The sequence below is a fragment of the Pleurodeles waltl genome, chromosome 4_2, assembly GCF_031143425.1.
Source record: "Pleurodeles waltl isolate 20211129_DDA chromosome 4_2, aPleWal1.hap1.20221129, whole genome shotgun sequence".
Taxonomy (NCBI): Eukaryota; Metazoa; Chordata; class Amphibia; order Caudata; family Salamandridae; genus Pleurodeles; species Pleurodeles waltl.
In genome coordinates this window covers 1018058390-1018081860 of record NC_090443.1, presented here as the reverse complement: position 1 = coordinate 1018081860, position 23471 = coordinate 1018058390, and the positions used below count along the sequence as shown (strand labels likewise).

Genomic DNA, 23471 nt, shown 5'->3' with positions numbered 1-23471 from the left:
CCCTCTGCGTCTTCACTGTTTGTTGTCTCACTCTGGGTCTCTTTACCTCCAGTTTATTGGAGTATTTTTACCCCTCTCAGTCCCTCACTGTCTGTCTCACTCTTGGTCTCGTTACCTCCAGTTTATTGTAGTATTTTTACACCTCTCAGTCCCTCGCTGTCTGAGTGTCTCACTCTGGGTCTCTTTGCCTCCAGTTTATTGTAGTATTTTTACCCCTCTCAGTCCCTCACTGTCTGTCTCACTGTGCGTCTCTTTACCTCCAGTTTATTGTAGTATTTTTACCCCTCAGTCCCTCGCTGTCTGACTGTCTCACTCTGGGTCTCTTTACCTCCAGTTTATTGTAGTATTTTTACCCCTCTCAGTCCCTCGCTGTCTGATTGTCTCACTGTGGGTCTCAGTCCCTCGCTGTCTGATTGTCTCACTGTGGTCTCCTTACCTCCAGTTTTTTGGAGTATTTTTACCCCTCTCAGTCCCTCGCTGTCTGTCTCACTGTGGGTGTCTTTACCTCCAGTTTATTGTAGTGTTTCTTCCCCTTTCCCCTCAGTTCCTCGCTGTCTGAGTGTCTCACTGTGGGTCTCAGTCCCTCGCTGTCTGAGTGTCTCACTGTGGGTGTCTTTACCTCCAGTTCATTGTAGTATTTTTACCCCTCTCAGTCCCTCGTTGTCTGACTGTCTCACTCTGGGTCTCAGTCCCTCGCTGTCTGTCTCACTGTGGGTGTCTTTACCTCCAGTTTATTGTAGTGTTTTTGCCCCTCACAGTCCCTCGCTGTCTGAGTGTCTCACTCTGGGTCTCTTTACCTCCAGTTTATTGTAGTATTCAATTCAATTCAAAGAAGCTTTATTGCGGCTACAAGAGCCAAAAAAGCGCGAGCAGTAATAAATACAAATAAATGCACATGATAAAATAAAATTGCAGGTAAATATGGTGATAAAAGGGAATGAAATATAAATAAAAATTAAAATGGAATAAAAATGAGATAGAATAAAATGGAATGAAATTAGAAAAAATGAAATGAAGTGAAATGCACTCTGCAGGATGTTGGGGCAGTCTTATTTGGAGTCTTTGTCCAGGAGAGTTTTCCTTCTAATAAGCCAACTAGCTCCGAGGAATTTGGCGATAGCGATCACTAGCGTTGGTCTGGTGTCTGATCTAAGGATTCGCAGAGCTAGCGCAGAGCAGCGTGCTCCCAGTAGTCTGCATGCCGGGGCCAGCCATTTCCTACGGGGGGCAGTATACGCGGGGCATGCAAAAAGGAGGTGAGGGAGATTCTCCACGGGGGCTTTGCAAGCAGGGCATGCGGTGGATTCGTTGTGTGACCAGCTGCTGGTGAAAAGTCTTAATGGGAGTGTTCCAATGCGGAGCTGGAAGTACAGTTTCCTTTCCCTTGGGGCCGTGATTAGGTCCCAAAAAGTTTCGTACTTGCATGACTCTTTTAGGTTGGCAAAGTCACAAGATAATGTAGTGTGGAGTGCAGCCCGAGTGTCTTCGTTGTTGGCCCTTTGCCAGTAAAGTTTCTTTAGTTCGCTTTTCGAGGGAAAGACTGACGTGGCTGGTGAGTTCCAGAGATCATCGAGCCCGATAGAGTGGAGTAAATCCTTGATGGATCGTAGCCAGGGGATTCTGTGCAGGTGGTCGTCTTTTAGGATGACCTGTAGAGCTTCGGTGAAGATGACAAGTTCCGGAGTGGTCCAGAGACGCCGCCAGTACAGCAGAGGTCGCAGGCGGGCTTTGTGACCAATGCGTTTGATGCCGAGGTCCTTGAAAAGAGGGAACAGTGGGGTGCTTAGCGGAAGGGACACAAGGTTTCTTAAGAAGTTGTTTTCAGCGGTGGTTAGGTCTTGGGTTTTGGTATAACCCCAAAGTTCAGCCCCGTAGAGCGCTGAGGAAACTGCCTGGGCTTCGTATAATTGTAATGCTGGGCGAATTGGTTTTGTGTGTGAGAGGTGGAAGTTTTTTAGTAGAGCCCCAGTTGTTTGTCTTAATTTAAGGGCTTGTTTTCCTATGTGTGGCTTCCAGGACATGTTGTCAGTGAGTGTTATGCCCAGGTAGCTGAAAATGCCCACCTTCTCGAGTGAGGAGCCCTCTAGAGTAAATTTCCCTTTGAAAGATCTGTGGGGATTAAGGGTCATTAATTTGGTTTTCGTTGCGTTGATTTCGAGTCCCTGGGATGAACAGAAATGCTCGAAGCACGCAAGGAGTTTCCTTAGACCACTAGGGGTCTTAGATATCAAGAGAGTGTCATCGGCAAAGAGTAAGACTGGGATTTTTTGTGTGCCAAGTGAAGGTGCGTCAGCCTGCAGTCTGAGGAGGGAGGGGACAATTTCGTTGATGTACAGGGAAAAGAGGGTCGGGGCAAGTACGCAACCTTGCCGCACACCCCTAGAGACGTGGATTCTATCGGTAAGTTGGCCCTTGTTGCCCCACCTGACTTGAGCGTAGTTGTCCTCGTGGAGTCGTATCAAAATGGCAAGGATGTGTTCCGGGATTCCCATCCGAGAGAGGGTGACCCACAGTTTGTTGCGAGGTACTAGGTCAAAAGCAGATTTGAGATCCACGAAAGCTACATAAAGGCTGCCTTTACCGATGAACACTGTTTTCCAATATAATAATAGGAATCTGAGGGCTTGATCAGTGGTGGAAATCTTCTTTCGGAAACCGGCTTGGAGGGGGCTAAGGATATCGTGGTCAATTATCCATTCTTCTATCTTCCCTAGGAGGCAGTGGCAGAAGACTTTTTGGACACAGTCAATTAGACTGATGGGTCTATAGTTACAGGGAAGAGATCTGTCGCCCTTTTTAAAGATTGGAATAACAATGGCCGCTTTCCAAGAGTCGGGAATTGGCGCCCCAGATGCTATTGCGTTAGCTAGAATGGTGAGATATCTTGACCAGGATGCTAGGTCTGTTGAGAATAGGTCTGCTGGGACGCAGTCTGAACCAGGGGCCCTGCCGCGTTTTAGAGTGCTTAGAGAGTAAGTTATATCACTTTGGGAGAACAACAGGGGTGCTGCGGTGGTTGGTGCTAACGAGTGAAATAGGAGGGGGCCCGTACAAACAGAGGTGGGGCTATCATGATCAGGGGAGTACAGACTACTAAAGTGGGCTATCCAGTCTCTTGGGGCAATATTGGTTGTGATGTCCAAACCACTGGTTTCTGGGCCTCGCGCTGCCAGGGACCAGAACAGACTATAATTTCTCTCGCGCACAGCGTCGCTGAGTGATGTCCACCATTTGTTATCTTGATCACGCTTGGCTATGCATATTGCAGATTTATAGGACTTCCTAGCTACGCGGATGGCGATGGGGTCCTTGGATTTAATGGCTTGAACTAGGCGCTTGTTTAGGGACCGGCACGTTTTGTTGAACCAGCGGTGCCTGGCTTTGGGTCGTTTGTCGTCGTGGGCTGGGGGTGCTGAGAAGTGGGTTGCGATATCCCTAAAGCAGGAGGTGTGGATTGAGCTAATTTCCTGGTGGGGTGTTGCAGAACCTGCCTCTAGGTCCCTTAGTGTGGATTTTAGGGTGTTGTTGGCAGCATTGATGAGTGCGGGCCGGGCCACAATATTGACCCATTTTAGGTGTCTTTTGTTGTTGGCCAGGTTAATACCCTCGGGTGCTACTGCTGCGGGGTTAGACGTGGCTGGGAGGTTACCTAGGGCTAATGTGTGGACAGAAAGAGGGTTGTGATCACTTTCGGTCCTTTCGATGATTGTCATATCGATGACTAGAGGCCATAATCTTATATCGAATAGGCAATAATCGATTCTGCTGGTGTGGTTCGTTTTGTTGTATGTGTGACTACCGTTGGTGTCTGAATTAGTTCTGCCATTTAGCGCCCTGAGTCCAAACTCCATGGTCAATGATTTTACCTGAATCGCAACCGACGTCCACCTTTTGATGGGTGCAATGGACAGGGCGGGGATAGACCAGACTTGATCTTCCTCGCGGGTGGACCTGAGATCGTCCCAGTCAAGGGGTTCGAATGTGACGTTGAAGTCCCCAGCCACAATGGTTTTATGATGGCGGGGATAATTTTGTAATAGGGCTACGAGGGCGCAGAGGGTTTTGGAGACTTGACCCCCCTGACCCCTCGAGCGTAGATATTAAAGATGTTCACCACAGAGTCAGGCCCAAAGGATAGACGAAGGCCTAACAGGTCGGGAGAGGCTGTAGGTAGCTGTGATATATGGCAGCTAAGTGATGTTTTGATCCAGATGGTCAGACCCCCTGAGGGCCTGCCTCTCGTGCTGGCCACAGCGGGGATGTGGAAATTTGAGTAGCCTGTTCGGAAGAGTGGGTCGAGTGACCATGTTTCCTGTAGGAGACATATGTCATGTTCGTCAATAAATGAGGAGAAGGATGGAAGGGGAAGAATAGATTTCAGACCTGCCACGTTCCATGAGACAAGTCGTACCCCAGATTGTGACTGAGTTGTCCTACCTAAATGTCCGGGGTTTTTGAGGTTGGCTGTCAGGGGTTGGTTTGGCAGATGTGGCTGGGGGAGCAGGGATGGGTTGATGCCAATGTTTGCCCGTGGGGTTTGTGGTGGTTGGTGATGTTCCTCTGTTGGAACAGGCCTGGTCCTGATCAAGGAGATGCTTGCGGGCCTAGACAGCAGCTCTAGGTTTGGTGGGCAATGTGCCTGCAAGATGGGTGGAGCATCGTTGTCATGATTGCTCGGTGAGCCGGAAATGGTCGCGGTATCATGGGTAGGGGGGTGAATACATGGACAGACAGTGGTGGGGTAAAAGGAGGATCTGGGGGTGATGGATGTTGGAAGGTTGCAAGGTTTGCCTGCATAGATTTTAGGTGGGGCTGTGAGTCAATCATGTTTACCAAGAGGGGATAGGTTTTCTGCCGGGTGGTAACTCGGGCGTTCCTCGTGGAGCGTGGGTGACCTGAGCTGTTTAAACTGGATGCGTGAGTGTGCAGGTGGGCTTGTTCTTGCGTCTAGGGCCACCAGATTGTTCGCCATGGTCCTGTTCTTGAGTGTCAGTTTTAGGATATCAAAGTGAGTTCCCGGGTCTGGCCGTCGTACTACGGTAATTAGGTCCTCACGTATTATGGATCGGCAGCCTCTAACATGGCGAATCCAGTGGATTGCCTTGTTTTTGATAGAGTCTACCCCTTCCTTGCGCGCCAATGTGGTTAACTTGGGAACGTTAACCATTAGAACTATATTACCTAAATGGGACTGGTCAGTGGCAGGTTGCGTAGAGTATTTTGAGGCGGTGTTGCTCATGGGTTTGAGGGTATTATGATAGATGTCTAGTGAATTTCCTATGCCTAAATTGTGGAAGAGGGGAGACTGGTGGGAGTTCATGGTCTTTTCTTTGGTAGGGTGAGGGCCAGCGTGGCTAGAAGCAGAGGAGTTGGGCGAGTTTGTTGTGATGCCTGATAGGATTGGATTTTGGGCAAGGTTACTGGTGGTCGTGTTATTTGCGTGGGTTAGCTGTTTTACTATTGCAAGTAATGAGTTAACCATATGCTTGAGTTCTGTGACTTCCTTCCTTAGAGCTTGTATGTATTCGATATGCTGTGGGGTTACATGAGGAGAGTGCGTGTTGGTTGCTGCTGGCCCATCTGCCAGGGTGTCTGGGTTGATGTCGTTGCGTGATTCAGGGAGGTTGGTTAGGGGATTGAAGCGGTTACTGAGCTGGATGGAATCGTTGATGGCAAGTGGTAGGTCTTCTGCTAGGGAGGGGGCCGCATGGGTGATAACGTTCCTACTTTCACCCGCCCCTGTAGTGTCAGTAACTTGTTGCCCACGTTTCATGAAAATCTCAGCGATTTTCATGGAACCTTCCTTCCTGCTAGTTGAAGTGGGCCCCTCCCCAGTTGCAATAGAAATGTTTCCCTGGGGGCTAGTTAGTATTCCGTTGCATTCGCCCAGGAGAGAGTCGATTCTATCCATAACGCAATTGCTAGCAGCATGCTTATGTCTTTTTCGCTTGGCTTTTAGTACTGCCCCGGCCCCTGCCTCTATTGCTTTCCTTTTGCCCATCTGGTGTTAGTGTAGGTGCAGGGTTAAATGATAAGGTGTCAGATTAAATGGAGCAGCTGACTGGGGAGACAGAGTAGGAACTAGCAAAAGGGACTGAGTACAATATGGCCTTCTTGGGAGATAGATGTTAGGGGGGTGGCCCAGCCCAGCCTCTGTCAGCCGCTGACGGGCGCAGGACGGGCCCGCCCTTGGCCCGGGCTTCGCCCGCGACGGCGGGAGCGCGAACGAGTTTTAAAGGGCTCCTGCCCCGCCTCCAGAGATCACACAGCGCTTCCCGCGACGGCGGGAGCGCGAACGAGTTTTAAAGGGCTCCTGCCCCGCCTCCAGAGATCACACAGCGCTTCCCGCGACGGCGGGAGCGCGAACGAGTTTTAAAGGGCTCCTGCCCCGCCTCCAGAGATCACACAGCGCTTCCCGCGACGGCGGGAGCGCAAACAAGTTTTAAAGGGCTCCTGCCCGCCTCCAGAGATCACACAGCGCTTTATTGTAGTATTTTTACCCCTCTCAGTCCCTCGCTGTCTGATTGTCTCACTGTTTGAAGTTCTTTCCTGCTCCTTGTTTCCTTCTTCATTAGTGTAGGTATCTGGTGCAGTCTCCCAGCTGTGGTGCATGCTCCCTGGTGCACTGGTGCAGTCTCCCAGCTGTGGTGCATGCTCCCTGGTGCAGTCTCTCAGCTGTGGTGCATGCTCCCTGGTGCAGTCTCCCAGCTGTGGTGCATGGTCCCTGGTGCAGTCTCTCAGCTGTGGTGTATGGTCTCTGGTGCACTGGTGCAGTCTCTCAGCTGTGGTGCACGCTCACTGGTGCAGTCTCCCAGCTGTGGTGCACGCTCACTGGTGCAGTCTCCCAGCTGTGGTGCATGCTCACTGGTGCAGATTCCCAGCTGGGGTGCATGGTCTCTGGTGCACTGGTGCAGTCTCTCAGCTGTGGTGTATGGTCCCTGGTGCAGTCTCCCAGCTGTGGTGCATGCTCCCTGGTGCAGAAAGGTAGGAAGATCCATGCGGGCAGGAATCCTGACTGGGTTTCATGCTTTATTATGTGTTTGTACACATATTGGGGTCATGATTCTTTGGTGTTTCTATTCCTCACACAGATACCATCTTCTGCAGCAGCTCCGCACTCACCACACAGGTCAATTCTCAAGAGATGCTGAGCCCAGATCCTGTATTATGTCTTCCCATATGGTCTAGCGGTTAGGATTCCTGGTTTTCACCCAGGCGGCCCGGGTTCGACTCCCGGTATGGGAAGGTCTAATTATTTTTTTATACACTTGGCTTTTTCTGTGTTTTTTTGTTCAATATTTTCCTAATAATTATTCATTTATTGCGATCCTACTTTCTGTCACACCGTGAGGGATTAAAGACCGGACGATGTCACCTAAACGTCCATAACATTTCGCTGATACAAAAACGGTGATAAAATCCTCACTGAGATGAGTTTCATTTTAAAGGAACCTTCGCACGTGACCCCGCTGCTGCCACGAGGCTGTGATTTGGGGGGGCCGCCCCAGTTTGTCACAAAACCTGTAACTTTCACTCTCTGTGCGAAACGGCTATGCTCAACGTTTTCTTTTCTTTATATTTCCAAAGGTTGATAAAATAAATGTTTTAAAACCCCTTGCTTGATGTTTGTGGATAGGAGCGCGGTTTGTGCCTTTTACGCTGGTTTACACATACAGTCTCTCATCCTTGAGTGAGTAAATCGTCCATCACTATGTAGGGTGCGCATTTTATCCGGCTTTATTTCCCGGGATTTCTCAATTACATTAGATAGACTCAATGTCTGAGCTGAGAAAATGTGTTTGTCAAAAAGAGAGACACATCTTTGTGTAAAAATTTGTCTTTTGCAGCTTTAGGTTCGGGCCTAGTTATCATCGCGTCACGCGGAGCCGCCAGTCACCTTGCTGTGCTGCGTGATGGGGAAGGGCGGGAATGCGCCGTTCTTAATATTGGAGGCGCATTTCTAGCTTTTCCCAGTGCACAATGTGCTGCCGAGCGCCAGGTGCCTGCGCTGTAAGCAGGATTGTTTTTGTGCAGGAAGGGACACCGTACTGGGCAAAACAATCCTCTGAGGCATTTCCTCTTTCCGCGTGTGCTGCAGAAATACACGCCTCACCTGCGGCCTACGTGTCGCTTAATGAAAAAAGCGCTTTTTCAGCAGTTGATAAAACACCCAACCACAAAAGGACTTGGACCCTCAACTTTCTGATCCACAGTCAGACTCTTTGTCCAGTAGGCCACGTGGGCACCATTTGGCAGGTGCTGCAGTGCTGTTCACCCCGGCTCAGAGCATCCCTAGCCACTGCTGACAGCCCACGCAAGCGCTGTACTAGAAAGAAAGGGGCTGCAGGCGCTATATGTCCTCATTGCCTCTCCACACAATCCCTTTCTTTCCCACGCCTCCTTGAGGACTGAGAGGTTAAGGTTTGGAAAAATGTCCTTAGTACCTGAAGGTTTGTGACCTTTCAAAATTGGGCTCCTCGTTGCATTTGAACAAATCACATGTGCAGTTTGGCGTCCTCCGAACACCACTGTTTACCTGTGTTGTCTCTATTCTTTCATACTGAGCCTGCATTATTCTCATCCTTTTCTCTGTCGGTCTTTATTCTTCTTTTCAGTCTCAGTGGTTTATTTTCTCTTTGCCTCTTTTTGTATTTCTCTCTCCCTAACTCTCTGTTGTATCTCTTTTGGGCTGTTTCCTTCCCACTAATGCATGTTACTGTAGGTCTGTGTGTTTTACCACTGCACAGACATGGCTAGCCCCCCATTTTTTGCCTGGTATGTGATGTAGCCAAAAAGTTGTTAGTACCCAGGGCCCCTGCTAACCAGGTTCCATGGGTCAGATCTCTTTCCCTGAGCTGTTGTGAGGCATTGGCACAACTGGCAACACCTTTAGCTGCCACATTAAGTCCCTAATAAATGCTACTTAGGAACCCAGGGCATGTGGTACTAAGGGTAGGTCCCGGAGGGCAGCAGCACTCATTGTGCCACACTCTAGGGCCAGGCATTAAGATCTACCCACCTCTATCATTGTAGGCTGAGTGCTTTGACGCAAACCTAAAACAAAAACTGCCTGTGTGCCCTGTCCAATATACACTGCATACGCTATAGGTAAGACACCCCTTTGGCAGGCCTTCTAGCCCTAAGGCAGGGTGCACTATGATGTATGTGAGGGCATAGCTGCATGAGCGATATGCCCCCACTGTGTCCTTTCCAAACCTGGGACACAGTGAGTGAACAGAGCAGCCATTTTAAATGCATGTGATGGACACTGGTCAATATGAGTTTCACAGCTACATGATGGTCACTCTGAACCCTGGGTTGTTTGGTATCAAACAACGCAGAATGATAAATCCAAACTGGTGCCAGTATTGGATTTATTACCCAGATGTACCCAGGGGTAACCTTAGAGGTGCCCCCTGTAAAAGCTAACTACCCTGGCATGGTTGCTGGCCCGTCCTATCCAGCCTGCCACCTCCAGACTCAAATCTGCATCCCTGGGGTGAGAGATCCTTCTCTCTGGGATTCAGAACAAAGCCCTTCCTGGGTGGAGATGCTAAAACCCTCTCCCTCAGGAATGTGCACTACCTGGTTGGTGAGCTTCAAAGGGCTTACCACCTTTGAAACTTGACCTCCAGGCCTGCTGCAAGCAGAAGATGGCTGCCCCTATTGCAAACCCCCATTTGTGGCAGCAGCAACGGTGGGAAAATCAAACAAAGGACAGGAGTGGCCATACCTAGCATGCACCACCCCTAAGGTGTTGCATGCGAGTTGGACTCTCCATTTCATTTTCTTTCATCTTGGATGGAAGGAAAATAGTCAATCAGGGGTATGAAAGTGACCTTTGCCCACAGGAAGTGGTCACTTAGTGGGTGTAGCCACCCTAAGGTAGATAACCCATTGGTCACTACCAGGTTCTCCCTAAAACCACCACTAAATACATTATTTAGTGAGCATCCCTAGACCAAGAAATCAGATTCTAAGGACTCAAGAAGACCAGCAACAAAAAAAGACTCGAGGCATGACAACTGAAGACCTGCTGCACAAAGAAAAGGTACCAACCCCTGCCTGCTGCACCCAGGACTCGACAATCGCTGCTGAGGGGTTGCTTGGACACAGGACAGACTCTAATAACCCCCAGAGGACCTCCACTCTTCAAAACTCACCAAAGATCTCCCTGCAGAGTGAAGGCATCACTCTGCAACCTCAAGAAACCACCAAGCCAGCGAGGTCCACTTCACTGACTAGCTGCTGACCATGGAACCAGATGCCACAGCCAGACCAAATTTCACACCATGGACGAGAAGACAAACCCTGCCAGTATGCTAAGTATGGTGGTACTGTGCACTCCAGCGGCCAAGCCATACCATTACCCTGGGTAGTGGTCATTTCACATCGGACACCCAGAAAGACAGTCCACTCTGGACTATAAAAGGACCAGGAGGAAGCCCCAGTCGATGGACTTCGGAAACCACCAGGACCTCCCACCAGAGTGCCCCTGCTGACCTGTAAGCGGCCCTCAAGCCAAACTGCCTCCTGCTTTTAAGGGCATCTTTGCTCACAGCTCCAGGCTCACCGATTCGCTCTGCACCCGGCCTCTCTGTGCCCTGCATCGAAGACGTAGCTGTGCTCTAAGGATCCCCCACACCTTGCAACCTCAACACTCCAAGGGGACCCCCAGGAGTCAACCTTAAACTTACCTGTGCAGTGCCTTTCCAAGTGGTACATAGCAGTGCCCTGCACCAGCTCCAGAGACCTTTTCCTGCTGCTCCTGCCGGAACCAGGAGTCGCCTGAACTTCTCCAGCTGGCACAGTGTGCCCACCAACGGCCTCGACCAACCTGCAAAAGAAGAACTCTGTAACCTAATGTCTGATTTTATATGCATTTTAAAGGTTATCCTCCTTGGATACCTAGGGTGCGGAATTCATCACAAAAAACTATTTTTTATTAAAACTTCAAAAATGCATTACTTAAAAAGTACTTACCCGATTGTGATGATCTTGGTCATAAAAATTGTATGTAAATCTAAAGTCTTTTTTTAAATTGGTCTTGGGTTATCCTTTTGAGTGTGTCTTGCGTTATTGATACTGTGAGTACAACAAATGCTTTGCACTTCTCCAAGATTAACCTCACTGCTCGACAAAGCTACCTTAAAAATGAGAGCATTAGGTGGTCTAGTTTTTAGCTCTGTGAACCAATGTGTGGTTTCCTGGACCCCCTGCTTGGCGCGTTGTCAGATACACACCGGAGCCAGGTCCTGAGTTTCTCCTGTTTTTGGAGACAATTGAGGGTCAGCAAGTGAAGAGACTGAGGGCAGAGATGGCCCTTCAGGGGTGATGCAGCGTCACTCACTGGTAATTAGCGCTCATTAGGATTTCTGAAACACAAAGGCGCAGAGTGAAGACTTTATTGCTCCAATAATAAGAGCTGAGGTGGGGCATTAACTTGAACAGCAGTTGAAGGAGTGTGGAAAGAAAAGCAGTGGGTTGGGTCCTCTTTCCGGGGTCATATATAGTTATCTGTTCAGTGCAGCGCCTGCAGCCCCTCTGTGCAGCGCCTGCAGCGCCTGCAGCCCCTCAGTGCAGCGCCTGGAGCCCCTCAGTGCAGCACCTGCAGCCCCTCAGTACAGCGCCTGCAGCCCCTCAGTGCAGTGCCTGCAGCCCCTCAGTGCAACGCCCTGCAGCCCCTCAGTACAGCGCCTGCAGCCCCTCATTGCAGTGCCATGCCTCAAACCCTTCTTTGCAGCGCCTGCAGCCCCTCAGTGCAGCGCCTGCAGCCCCCTAGTGCAGCGCCCTGCAGCCCCTCAGTACAGCGCCTGCAGCCCCTCAGTGCAGTGCCTGCAGCTACTCAGTGCAGTGCTGTGCCTCGAACCCCTCTTTGCAGTGCCTGCAACCCCTCTGTGCAGCGACTACAGCCCCCCAGTGAAGCGCTTGCAGCCCCTCGGTCCATCACCTGCACCCCTCTTTGCAGCGCCTGCAGCACCTCAGTGCAGTGACTACATCCCCCCAGTGCAGCGCTTGCAGCCCCTCAGTGCAGCGCCTGAAGCTCCTCAGCAGCACCTTGTAGCCACTTAGTGCAGTGCTGTGCCTGGAACCCCTCATTGCAGCGCCTGTAGCCTCTCAGAGCAACGACTACAGCCCCTCGGTGCAGCGCCTGAAGCCCCTGAGTACAGCAGCTGCAGCCCACTCAGTACAGCTCCTGCAGCCCCCTCAGTACAGCTCCTGCAGCCCCTCAGTGCAGCGCCCTGCAGCCACTCAGTGCAACACCCTGTAGCCACCCAGTGCAGTGCCGTGCCTGGAACCCCTCATTGCAGCGCCTGCAGCCCCTCAGTGCAGCGACTACAGCCCCTCTGTGCAGCGCTTGCAGCCCCTTGGTGCAGCGCTTGCAGCCCCTCAAGTGCAGCACCTGAAGCCCCTCACTGCAGCACCATGTAGCCACTCAGTGCAGTGCTGTGCCTGGAAACCATCATTGCGGCGCGTGCAGCCCCTCAGTGCAGTGACTACAGCCCCTCAGTGCAGCACTTGCAGCCCCTCTGTGCAGCGCCTGCTGGGAACAGGAGCAGCACATGCTGCAGGTGATGCCCTGTGAGGGCCTCCAGTTGTCCTTTGTGTAGCGCCGCAGTGTCTTCCCTGCAGTGAGTGCCACTGCATGCAGTGCTTTAGTAACTTGCACAGTGCAGTGCTTTAGTGAGGGACATAGCGCAGTGATTTAGTGAGAGACACAGTGCAGTGCTGTAGTGAGAGACGTGTGCAGTGCTTTAGTGAGGGACATTGTGCAGTGCTTTAGTGAGAGACGTGTGCAGTGCTTTAGTGAGGGACATTGTGCAGTGCTTTAGTGAGAGACGTGTGCAGTGCTTTAGTGAGGGACATTGTGCATGGCTTTAGTGAGAGACGTGTGTAGCGCTTTAGTGAGGGACTGTGCAGTGCTTTAGTGAGGGACCGTTTGCAGCCTGTTAGAGGATGGTTCTGACCATCAGGTCTGCCCTGATTTTTCGATTTTTGACCACCTGGTTTTTGACTGTTTACTGTGAGGAAGCCTCCTACGAGGTGACTCACGCACAGTAAACACATGGTGAAATGGACTGCGCATGTTTACCGCCGGTGCCGCCGTGCTAAGGAAAGGCTGCTGTGGCGCAGCAAGGCAGGAGGCCCCGGGCAGGTTACATGTGATCATGTGTGCGCACGGATGTGCACCCATGTGAGGGCTGTGAGAGGAGGATTCCTAGTGTGCGCAGCCCTAGAACTGCGCCTAGATAGTCCTGGCGCAGGAGGAACTATGCAGAGTGGGTGGTGACCTGGAGTAGGTCTCATGAGAGGGGTGTATACATGTGAGAGAGAGTCAGTGTGCTTACTGTCCTCTCACTGTAGGGACACCCAGTTCAATGCCAATGTCAGGGTGCTTGAGATATTTGCATTGGGGGATACTCCATTGAATGTCAATGGGAAAGGAGGGCCTAGGGTGCAACTCCAGTTCTCTGGGGTCCATCGAGACCAGAGTCACACCAAAGTATACTGTAACCTGTAAGAAAAGAATGATGCAGTAGGTTACAAGCGCATAGTTGTACAACTTATGGGTCATCCAGGGATGTCATCTTTCTCTGCCTCAGCTCAGGATTAGGGCCAATTACTGCTCTGTCCAGTTGCTGGAGCAGGGCCTTGCATCAACCAGCCAGCTGTCATTCTGTGCCAGGAGCAGGCTGGAGAGGCCCTGGGAGGAATGTCAGGTAGGAGGGGCTGAGACTTTCAGAGCACATGTGGCAACTAACTCCTGGAGGATGCCATCTTGAGCTATCCCAGAAGACTGTGCAAGAAGGAGGGGATGGGAGCAAGGAAGTGATGTGGCACATCTGGATAGGCCAGATGTGCAGACCTGCTGGACACTTCCGCCCCCACTTAAAAGGTCCTGCACACGGGAGAGCTCTCTCTCTTGGCTGTGCTTCACTGCTGGGCACTGGGACTGCAGACGGGAGTCATGGACAACTGGAAGGAAGAACCTCCTGACTGCCCTTGGGGCAGGGACTCTGCCCCTGAAGGATTCCAGGCCAGCGAGGCGAATGCCAGGGCCAGGCAAGCTGGCCCCCTTGCCCCCCCAGAGGACTAGTTGGGGGAAGGACTGGGCTAGCGCAAGGAGAGCGCGCTGCCCAGAAGGAAAAGAGGGAACCCAGAGGAAAGATTGGCACAGGAGTCAGTGGAACTGGCTCCCTGATGATCTGGAACCCTTCCAGGCCAGGAGGCCTAAGGAGAGTACTCCGGGTGGCAAGGTCTTGTCACCAGGAGCGGAACGACACAAGAATGAAGAAAATCGGCCCTTGGGGGCCCGAGATATCACAGGACAAAGAATGGCGACCTTTGAGAAAGCAGCTACGAAGCACTTGGAGCTTCGCAGCTGCTTGAGACTGTGGCCCCAGGGTGGGCCAGGGCCTGGGGGCTGCCCAAGAGAAAGAGGAGCAAGGGGGGTGCCGTCGCACTCCCCCTCGCAGAAGAGAAAGGGACCCCGGACCCCATCCCGGGGCCCCGTGAAGCCTGGTCCCGTGTTGGACGTTGAAAGGGGGGGTGCCGTCGCGCACCCCCTGCCGCTGTGGAAAGGGGACCCTGGACCCCATCCCGGGGCCCCCAGCGGCGAAGACCAGCCGGGGAGCGCCGTCGCGTTCCCCGTGAAGAAAGGAGTAATGGGGGGGGGGGGGGGGGTGCCGTCGCGCACCCCCCAGCAGAAGAGAAGTCGGGGAGCGCCGTCGCGCTCCCCGTGAAGATGGCTAAAAAGGGGGCCCCGGACCCCATCCCGGGGCCCCGAGAAGAGGCAGGAGTGGGGGTGCGCCGTCGCGCACCCCCAGCCGAAGAGAAGTCGGGGAGCGCCGTCGCGCTCCCCGTGAATGTGGCCATCGGGGCCCCAGACCCCAACCCGGGGCCCCCAACAGAAGAGGGCCTGGGGGAGCGCCGTCGCGCTCCCCACTGAGGAGGAGAGGGGCCCCGGACCCCATCCCGGGGCCCCGAGAAGAGGAGGACTTCGGGGAGCGCTGTCGCGCTCCCCGTTACAAGGAGGAGGGGCCCCGGACCCCATCCCGGGGCCCCGAAGATGCACGGAGGAAGGGGGAGTGCAGCGGCACTCCCCCCGCGCGGCCCGAGCGGCCGCAAGCATCCCTGAGTCTGCCCGCTGGAGCGGGCAGACTCCCAGTCAGCTGGCCGGTTCCCGCGGCAACACCCGGAGGTGCTGGCCGTGCGGGGAGCCGGCGGCCAGGCGTGGTCTCCCTGAGCCGCCCTCCAACGAGGGATCCTCTTTTTGGTGCGGGGGGTGTCCGGGTGGGACCGGCACCCCCAAAAACAAAGGAAAAAAACACAAGGCAGAAAAGAAAAGGCACCGTGGCTCTCCCATCGCAGCGGGAGAGCCGCTCATCATTTATGCAGCCGCCCCAGCATGCTTTGCGGGGCTGGGGCTGCTTATTGAGCCCCTAAAACACCTGTGGTGGTCCCAGGGAGATGGGGACCACCACCAATGGAGTATGAGGAGACAGGGGGAGCTGCAGGAGCAGCGCAGCCTCCCCCCAACATCTGTTGGTGTCCCCACCCTAGGTAGGGTGGGACACATGAGAGATAACCCCTCAAGGGTTGGATGGATGCTTGAAGCACAAGCTTCAGTTAACTTTTGTTCCTGTTTGTGCAAGGGGGCCTACCATAGGTGTAGGTTGGTATGGCCCCATGTATTCTACTGTTATTTTATTGTTAAGTAGGAGTAATCTAAAAGTAATCCTGATGGTTATAATGCTAGAATTTAGTCTCTTATGTTTCCTGAGTATGCTAATTTGAATAGTGATACTGACAGTCATCTCTTGGCAGGATGAAAGGATTTAATCACAACTGTAGGTGTCATCATTGCACTGTACTGTTGAATACTGTCAAAATGTTCCAATGTCGCAAGGGGGGCACTGGGATTGTATTGCCATGTGGATTGTTGGATTATATTCTCCCTTGAGGAGACCTGAGAGATTACATACTGGTGGTCCAGTGTGATTTTATCACTTTGTATATATTTGTAGATTGTTGCATAGTATTGAGTAGTGTGTGTGAATAATAAATGTACTTTTACTTTATCAAAAGAAAAAGCACAGACTGGACATTCATATATTAAGATTCATGCTTGTGTGCTCATGAATGGGGATTACTAGCCCACACCACCTCCCTTGAGTAAGCCTTGGACTGCTCTGCAACGCTACCCTATGAGAGTCAAGCGCTACAATGGGGTGTTTGGTTCCCAGTGGCGGTCGTGTGCGGACTCGTTACTTGTGTGGGCCACACAACTAATGACCCACCTTCCAACACAGCCCTTTAGGAAGGATACAGTGCAGTGCTTTAGTGTGGGACGCTGTGCAGTGCTTTACTGCGGGACACAGTGTAGTGCTTCACAGAGGGACATGTGGAGTGCTTTAGTGAGGGACACTGCAGTGCTTTACTGAGGGATGCTGTGCAGTGCTTTGGTGAGTGACACTGCTGTGCTATAGTGAGCGACACAGTGCAGCACTTTAGTGAGGGGCATAGTGCAGTGCTTTAGTGAGGACACAGTGCAGTGCTTTAGTGAGGGACTGTGCAGTGCTTTAGTGAAAGACGTCGTGCAGTGCTTTAGTGACGACTCAGTGCAGTGCTTTATTGAGCTACACTGTGCAGTGCTTTAAAACAAACTCACAATGTAGAATGTTGCAGCAAGTTTGTGCATTGAAAATTGTGACAGGCTTTGTAAGGGAAGTTTTGTGCTCATTTCTTGGAATCACCAAGTCCCCAGGAGCATCTTGACTACTATAAAAAAGCGGTCGAAATGTGCGCCATGACTGTAGGTTTCATAAAGATTTATTCTCTGGAGCTGCTAAAGGAGTCCGACCACAAAGGGACTCGAACCCTCAATCTTCTGATCCGAAGTCAGACGCCTTATCCATTAGGCCACGCGGTCACCACATGGGTGATGCTGATGTGCTGTGCACCCCGGCCCCACTGAGACATGCCCTCGAAGGACGGGGCACAGCTTGCATTAAAGGCAGTGAATTCTGCTCGTTTTTGCAGTAACTCTGAGAGCAGCTCTTCGGCTCAGCCTAGGTAAGGCAATGTAACAAGCGCCTCGACAATCTGACGAGGCACTACACCTGGGTACCGACTCCCTTATTAAGGTTCTGTTTTTTTATTTTTATTTTCAACACAATAGTGTCTGTTTTGACGTCCAACTTCCTGGACGTTCTAGTCACATTAGGGCTCCAATATAGATTTGTGTCTAATGTTATGGAGGAAGATGAAGGAACTTCATGGATGAGGTACTGGGTATACTATGTGCCACACCTCATCAGTCAGCCGAAATAGCTCAGTTGGGAGAGCGTTAGACTGAAGATCTAAAGGTCCCGGGTTTCGGCAAAGGTTTTGTGTTTTTATTTCTTTCCAGCTCATCTAGTGCGGGGCAGAAAATAAAATGGATGAAAATATATAGAACTGGGGTGCACTCAGGTGGAAGTGACTGACCCCCACCCCTCAAGCAGAATTAAACCACAGAAAGAAAGGAGGGTGCGCTGAGCCCTCTAGATGTAAGACTTTCTCGTCCCCAGGGTTTCAAGGCTTGGATGTCAAATGGGACATAGTAAATTAAGCGCTGACAAAGCCAATAGGCTTGGCTTCGTTATAATGCTCCTCAAACACCGTGTCATTTTTCCGTTTTGCCGCATAATCTTTGCTGCCTTTATTGAGTGACGGCTGCCGTGTGATTTGTCTCTTCAGTACACGCCGGTGCGACAGTCTTTTTTGCCTCTCTATCCCGACATCTTAAGGATTTTGGGGGGCCCTGGGCCAAACGTATTCTGGGGGCCCCTTTCGGAAAAGCTTTGAATTCTTGGTCCAGTTTCATCTTTTCATGCCCTCTGTGGCCAGGTCACAGACAGGCCCATTCCTCCAACTTCAATGTGTGTTTAAATCTAATATTCAGAGACAGTGAGGTGTGTTTTCAATATTGTAACACAGCAGCTGCTCACTACTGTTGCTGCAAAGCATCTCTGGACACCCTCCCGTTTCTGTATGAGAGGTCTGTTTTGATCTCAAATCAACTTTTTTTTATGGCTGTTTCAGGAAGTATAAACACATTTCTGTAAAAAATGTTTGTAATTGACTCTCACACATCACCCACATTAAAACTAAATTAAAGGGAAACAGTATTTAAAGCAATGTGATTAAGAATTCTTCAAGGTCATCAGGGTAAGCCTCTCTGCAGAACACCTGGGTGTATCAGGGGGGCCCTGGAAGGCTGGGGCCCTGGACCAGCGCCCACTTTGCCCACACCGTCTCTGCCTTGGGCAGGAGTTCCCTCACTGCCACTCTCCAGCAGCGCCCCTCATCTCTCCTTATCCCTCTCTCACATACATTTCATTTTTGTAAAGCGCTCTCATAGTTCACTCACACTCAGGCGTGTGATCTGCTTGTGCACGTTCTTTGCAACAGGCACATTAACCCGCTGCGCTACTCTATGATGAGTCAAAACTGACACAAGACAAAATTCTCATTTCTCACCAGCAGGAACATTAACCATCAAAGTTATCTTGGCGTTTTTATTGTTGCCTGAAAATTGCCCATGGTCGAGGAAGTTCTCATACTTTTAATCACAGCGCCCCTGCCTTTCACCAGAATCAGCACCAGGTGCAGCTGCACCGGTCGCACAGCCCTAAGCCGGCCCTGCTTCCGTACCGCATCCTCCAGGGGCCCTGGAGTCAGTCCAGCCTTGATTGAAGGAGCCGCCCACATACATGATGCGTACATGTAACCTCTCCAGTGACCCCTCGTGGCACATGGGATACAGCACACGGAGAGAAGCTCTGGGCAGCTCGAGGGGAAGCACCTTCCGCCGAGTTTACTTTTTATTACCTCGGTTTTTGTTCATTTTCCGTCTTGTACTTTACAAAAGTATCTTTAAAACGTCCATTCCCTGCCCGCTGCGTTACTCGGACAGAGCATGCAAGTAGCACTCCTGGTTTAGGCAGGAGTCTCCGTGCTTTATAGCGCCTCGCTCTAGTAACCTCAAGCACTATCACATGAGACAACAAAAGGCCACATTTCTGTCCGTGACCTCCTCGGGTCCCTTAAATTGTGGACTCGGCCTTTAAGGGAACATTAGTGAAAGCGCCTGCTTGCGAGCCCCGGTTATAAACATATATGTCAACACCTGTGACACCGAGGAGCTCATGTGAAGGCAGAATACAGGTGACGTCAAGAGGAGGCTGACATTGTACGAGGGAGTAAAACCTTTTAAAGTACATCATGAGTCTCCCAGATAGACAGTCTTACCACTGTCCCAACTACACTATTCACTCACACAGGCACTACACACTCATACACGCACTCCACACTCACACAGGCACTATTCACTCACACAGGCACGCCACACTCACACAGGCACTCTTCACTCACACAGGCACTCTTCACTCACACAGGCACTCTTTGCTCACACAGGCACTCCGCACTCACACAGGCACTCCACACTCACACAGGCACTCCACACTCACACAGGCACGCCACACTTATACAGGCACGCCACACTCACACAGGCACTCCACAGTCACACCGGCACTATTCAGTCAACCAACTACACTATTCACTCACACAGGCGCTATTCACTCACACAGGCACTGCACACTCACACAGGCACTCTTCACTCACACAGGCACTCCACACTCACACAGGCACTCTTCACTCACACAGGCACTCTTCACTCACACAGGCACTCTTTGCTCACACAGGCACTCCTCGCTCACACAGACACTATTCACTCACGCAGGCGCTATTCACTCACACAGGCACTTTTCACCCACACAGGTGCTATTCACCCACACAGGCACTTTTCACCCACACAGGCGCTATTCACCCACACAGGCGCTATTCACCCACACAGGCACTCCACGCTCACACAGGCACTATTCACTCACTCTGGCACTATTCACTCACACAGGCAGTCCACACTCACACAGGAGCTATTCATTCACACGGGCACTCCACACTCACACAGGCACTATTCACTCACTCAGACACTATTCACTCACACAGGCACTCCACACTCATACAGACGCTATTCTCTCAGACAGGCACTATTCTCTCACTCCGGCACTATTACCTCACACAGGCACTCCACTCCACACTCACACAGGAGCTATTCATTCACACAGGCACTCCACACTCACACAGGCACTATTCACTCACACAGGCACTCGACACTCACACAGGCACTCCTCACTCACACAGGCGCTATTCCCTCACACACGCACTATTTACTCACAGGCACTATTCACTCACACAGGCACTATTCTCTCACTCTGGCACTATTCCCTCACACAGGCACTCCACTCCACACTCACACAGGAGCTATTCATTCACACAGGCACTCCACACTCACACAGACACTATTCATGCACTCAAGCACGATTCACTCACACAGGCACTCCTCACTCACACAGGCGCTATTCCCTCACACAGGCACTATTCTCTCACACAGGCACTCTTCACTCACACACGACCTATTCACTCATACAGGCACTATTCACTCACACAGGCACTCTTCATTCACAGGCACTATTCACTCACACAGGCACTCTTCATTCACAGGCACTATTCACTCACACAGGCACTCTTCATTCACAGGCACTATTCACTCACACAGGCACACCTCCCAGCCTGCACAGGGCAGCAGAGGTCAGTGCTGTGAACGTGTCGCCATTGATGCCGCGTCGGTCACTAAACTCCGCCGCCAGCATCAGCATCACAGGGAGCAAAGCGGAGCAGGTGGGGTCCCTCGTATCTTCAGTATTTTATGCTTCAGGGTAAAATTATCACCGGTGATCTGTGTAAATGCTCTTACAGTAGAATGTGCGGCCGTTTTGTGCTTTTCATAAAAAGTCCATTTTCCGCAGGTGTAAATCTACATTCACAACCGACCACGAAGGGACTCGAACCCTCAATCTTCTGATTCGAAGTCAGACGCCTTATCCATTAGGCCACGCGGTCACCACATGGGTGATGCTGATGTGCTGTGCACCCCGGCCCTACTGAGACATGCCCTCGAAGGACGGGGCACAGCTTGCATTAAAGGCAGTGAATTGTGCCCATTTTTACAGAAACTGTCTGAGAGCAGCTCTCTCGCCCAGCCTAGGTAAGCCAATATAACAAGTGCCTCGACAATCTGACGAGGCACTACACTTGGGTACCGACTCCCTTATTAATGTTCTGTTTTTTTATTTTTATTTTCAACACAATAGTGTCTGTTTTGACGTCCAACTTCCTGGACGTTCTAGTCACATTAGGGCTCCAATATAGATTTGCGTGTAATGTTATGGAGGAAGATGAAGGAACTTCATGGATGAGGTACTGGGTATACTCTGTTCCACACCTCATCAATAGATGCTCAGTCAGCCGAAATAGCTCAGTTGGGAGAGCGTTAGACTGAAGATCTAAAGGTCCCGGGTTTCGTCAAAGGTTTTGTGTTTTTCTTTCTTTCCAGCTCATCTAGTGCGGGGCAGAAAATAAAATGGATGAAAATATATAGAACTGGGGTGCACTCAGGTGGAAGTGGCTGACCCCCACCCCCCAAGCAGAATTAAACCACAGAAAGAAAGGAGGGTGCGCTGAGCCCTCTAGATGTAAGACTTTCTCGTCCCCAGGGTTTCAAGGCTTGAATGTCAAATGCGACATAGTAAATTAAGCGCTGACAAAGCCAATAGGCTTGGCTTCGTTATAATGCTCCTCAAACACCGTGTCATTTTTCCGTTTTGCCGCAAAATCTTTGCTGCCTTTATTGAGTGACGGCTGCCGTGTGATTTGTCTCTTCAATACACGCCGGTGCGACAGTCTTTTTTGCCTCTTTACCCCGACATCTTAAGGATTTTGGGGGGCCCTGGGCCAAACGTATTCTGGGGGCCCCTTTCGGAACAGCTTTGAATTCTTGGTCCAGTTTCATCTCTTCATGCTCTCTGTGGCCAGGTCGCAGACAGGCCCATTCCTCCAACTTCTATGTGTGTTTAAATCTAATATTCAGGGACAGTGACGTGTGTTTTCAATATTGTAACACAGCAGCTGCTCACTACTGTTGCTGCAAATCATCTCTGGACACCCTCCCGTTTCTGTATGAGAGGTCCTGTTTGGTCTCAAATCAACTTTTTTATGGATGTTACAGGAAGTATAAACACATTTCCCTGCAAAATGTAATTGACTCTCACACATCACCCAAATAAAAAATAAATTAAAGGGAAACAGTATTTAAAGCAATGTGATTAAGAATTCTTCAAGGTCATCAGGGCAAGCCTCTCTGCAGAAGAGCTGGCTGTATCAGGGGGGCTCTGGAAGGCTGGGGCCCTGGACCAGGGCCCACTTTGCCCACACCGTCTCTGCCTTGGCCAGGAGTTCCCTCACTGCCACTCTCCAGCAGCCCCCTCATCTCTCCTTATCCCTCTCTCACATACATTTCATTTTTGTAAAGCGCTACTCATAGTTCACTCACACACAGTCGTGTGATCTGCATGTGCACGTTCTTTGCAACAGGCACATTAACCCGCTGCGCTACTCTATGATGAGTCAAAACTGACACAAGACAAAATTCTCTTTCTCACCAACATGAACATTAACCATCAAAGTTATTTAGGTGTTTTTATTGTTGCCTGAAAATTGCCCATGGTCGAGGAAGTTCTCATACTTTTAAACTCAGCGCCCCTGCCTTTCACCAGAATCAACACCAGGTGCAGCTGCACCGGTCGCACAGCCCTAAGCCGGCCCTGCTTCCACACCGCATCCTCCAGGGGCCCTGGAGTCAGTCCAGCCTTGATTGAAGGAGCCGCCCACATACATGATGCGTACATGTAACCTTTCCAGTGACCCCTCGTGGCACATGGGATACAGCACACGGAGAGAAGCTCTGGGCAGTTCGAGGTGAAGCACCTTCCACCGAGTTTACTTTTTATTACCTCGGTTTTTGTTCATTTTCCGTCTTGTACTTTACAAAAGTATCTTTAAAACGTCCATTCCCTGCCCGCTGCGTTACCCGGACAGATCATACATGCAGCACTCCTGGTTTAGGCAGGAGTCTCCGTGCTTTATAGCGCCTCGCTCTAGTAACCTCAAGCACTATCACATGAGACAACAAAATGACACATTTCTGTCCGTGACCTCCTCGGGTCCCTTAAATTGTGGGCTCGGCCTTTATGGGAACATTCGTGAAAGCGCCTGCTTGCGAGCCCCGGTTATAAACATATATGTCAACACCTGTGACACCGAGGAGCTCATGTGAAGGCAGAATACAGGTGACGTCAAGAGGAGGCTGACATTGTACAAGGGAGTAAAACCTTTTAAAGTACATCATGAGTCTCCCAGATAGACAGTCTTACCACTGTCCCAACTTCACTATTCACTCACACAGGCACTCCACACTCATACAGGCACTACACACTCACACAGGCACTCCACACTCACACAGGCATTAT

The 23471-nt window shown here is 51.1% G+C and overlaps 3 non-coding genes across 3 annotated transcripts; 1 reads left to right on the top strand and 2 right to left on the bottom strand.

Annotated features, from left to right (window-relative positions):
- Window positions 1-7173: 7173 nt before the first annotated feature.
- Window positions 7174-7245, top strand: TRNAE-UUC (transfer RNA glutamic acid (anticodon UUC)). The gene has a single exon. It is a non-coding gene; the product is annotated as a tRNA-Glu (tRNA).
- Window positions 7246-16860: 9615 nt separating this feature from the next.
- On the bottom strand, window positions 16861-16933 carry TRNAR-UCG (transfer RNA arginine (anticodon UCG)). Its single transcript has one exon. It is a non-coding gene; the product is annotated as a tRNA-Arg (tRNA).
- A 4000-nt stretch (window positions 16934-20933) lies between these two features.
- Window positions 20934-21006, bottom strand: TRNAR-UCG (transfer RNA arginine (anticodon UCG)). The gene has a single exon. It is a non-coding gene; the product is annotated as a tRNA-Arg (tRNA).
- Window positions 21007-23471: the final 2465 nt, after the last annotated feature.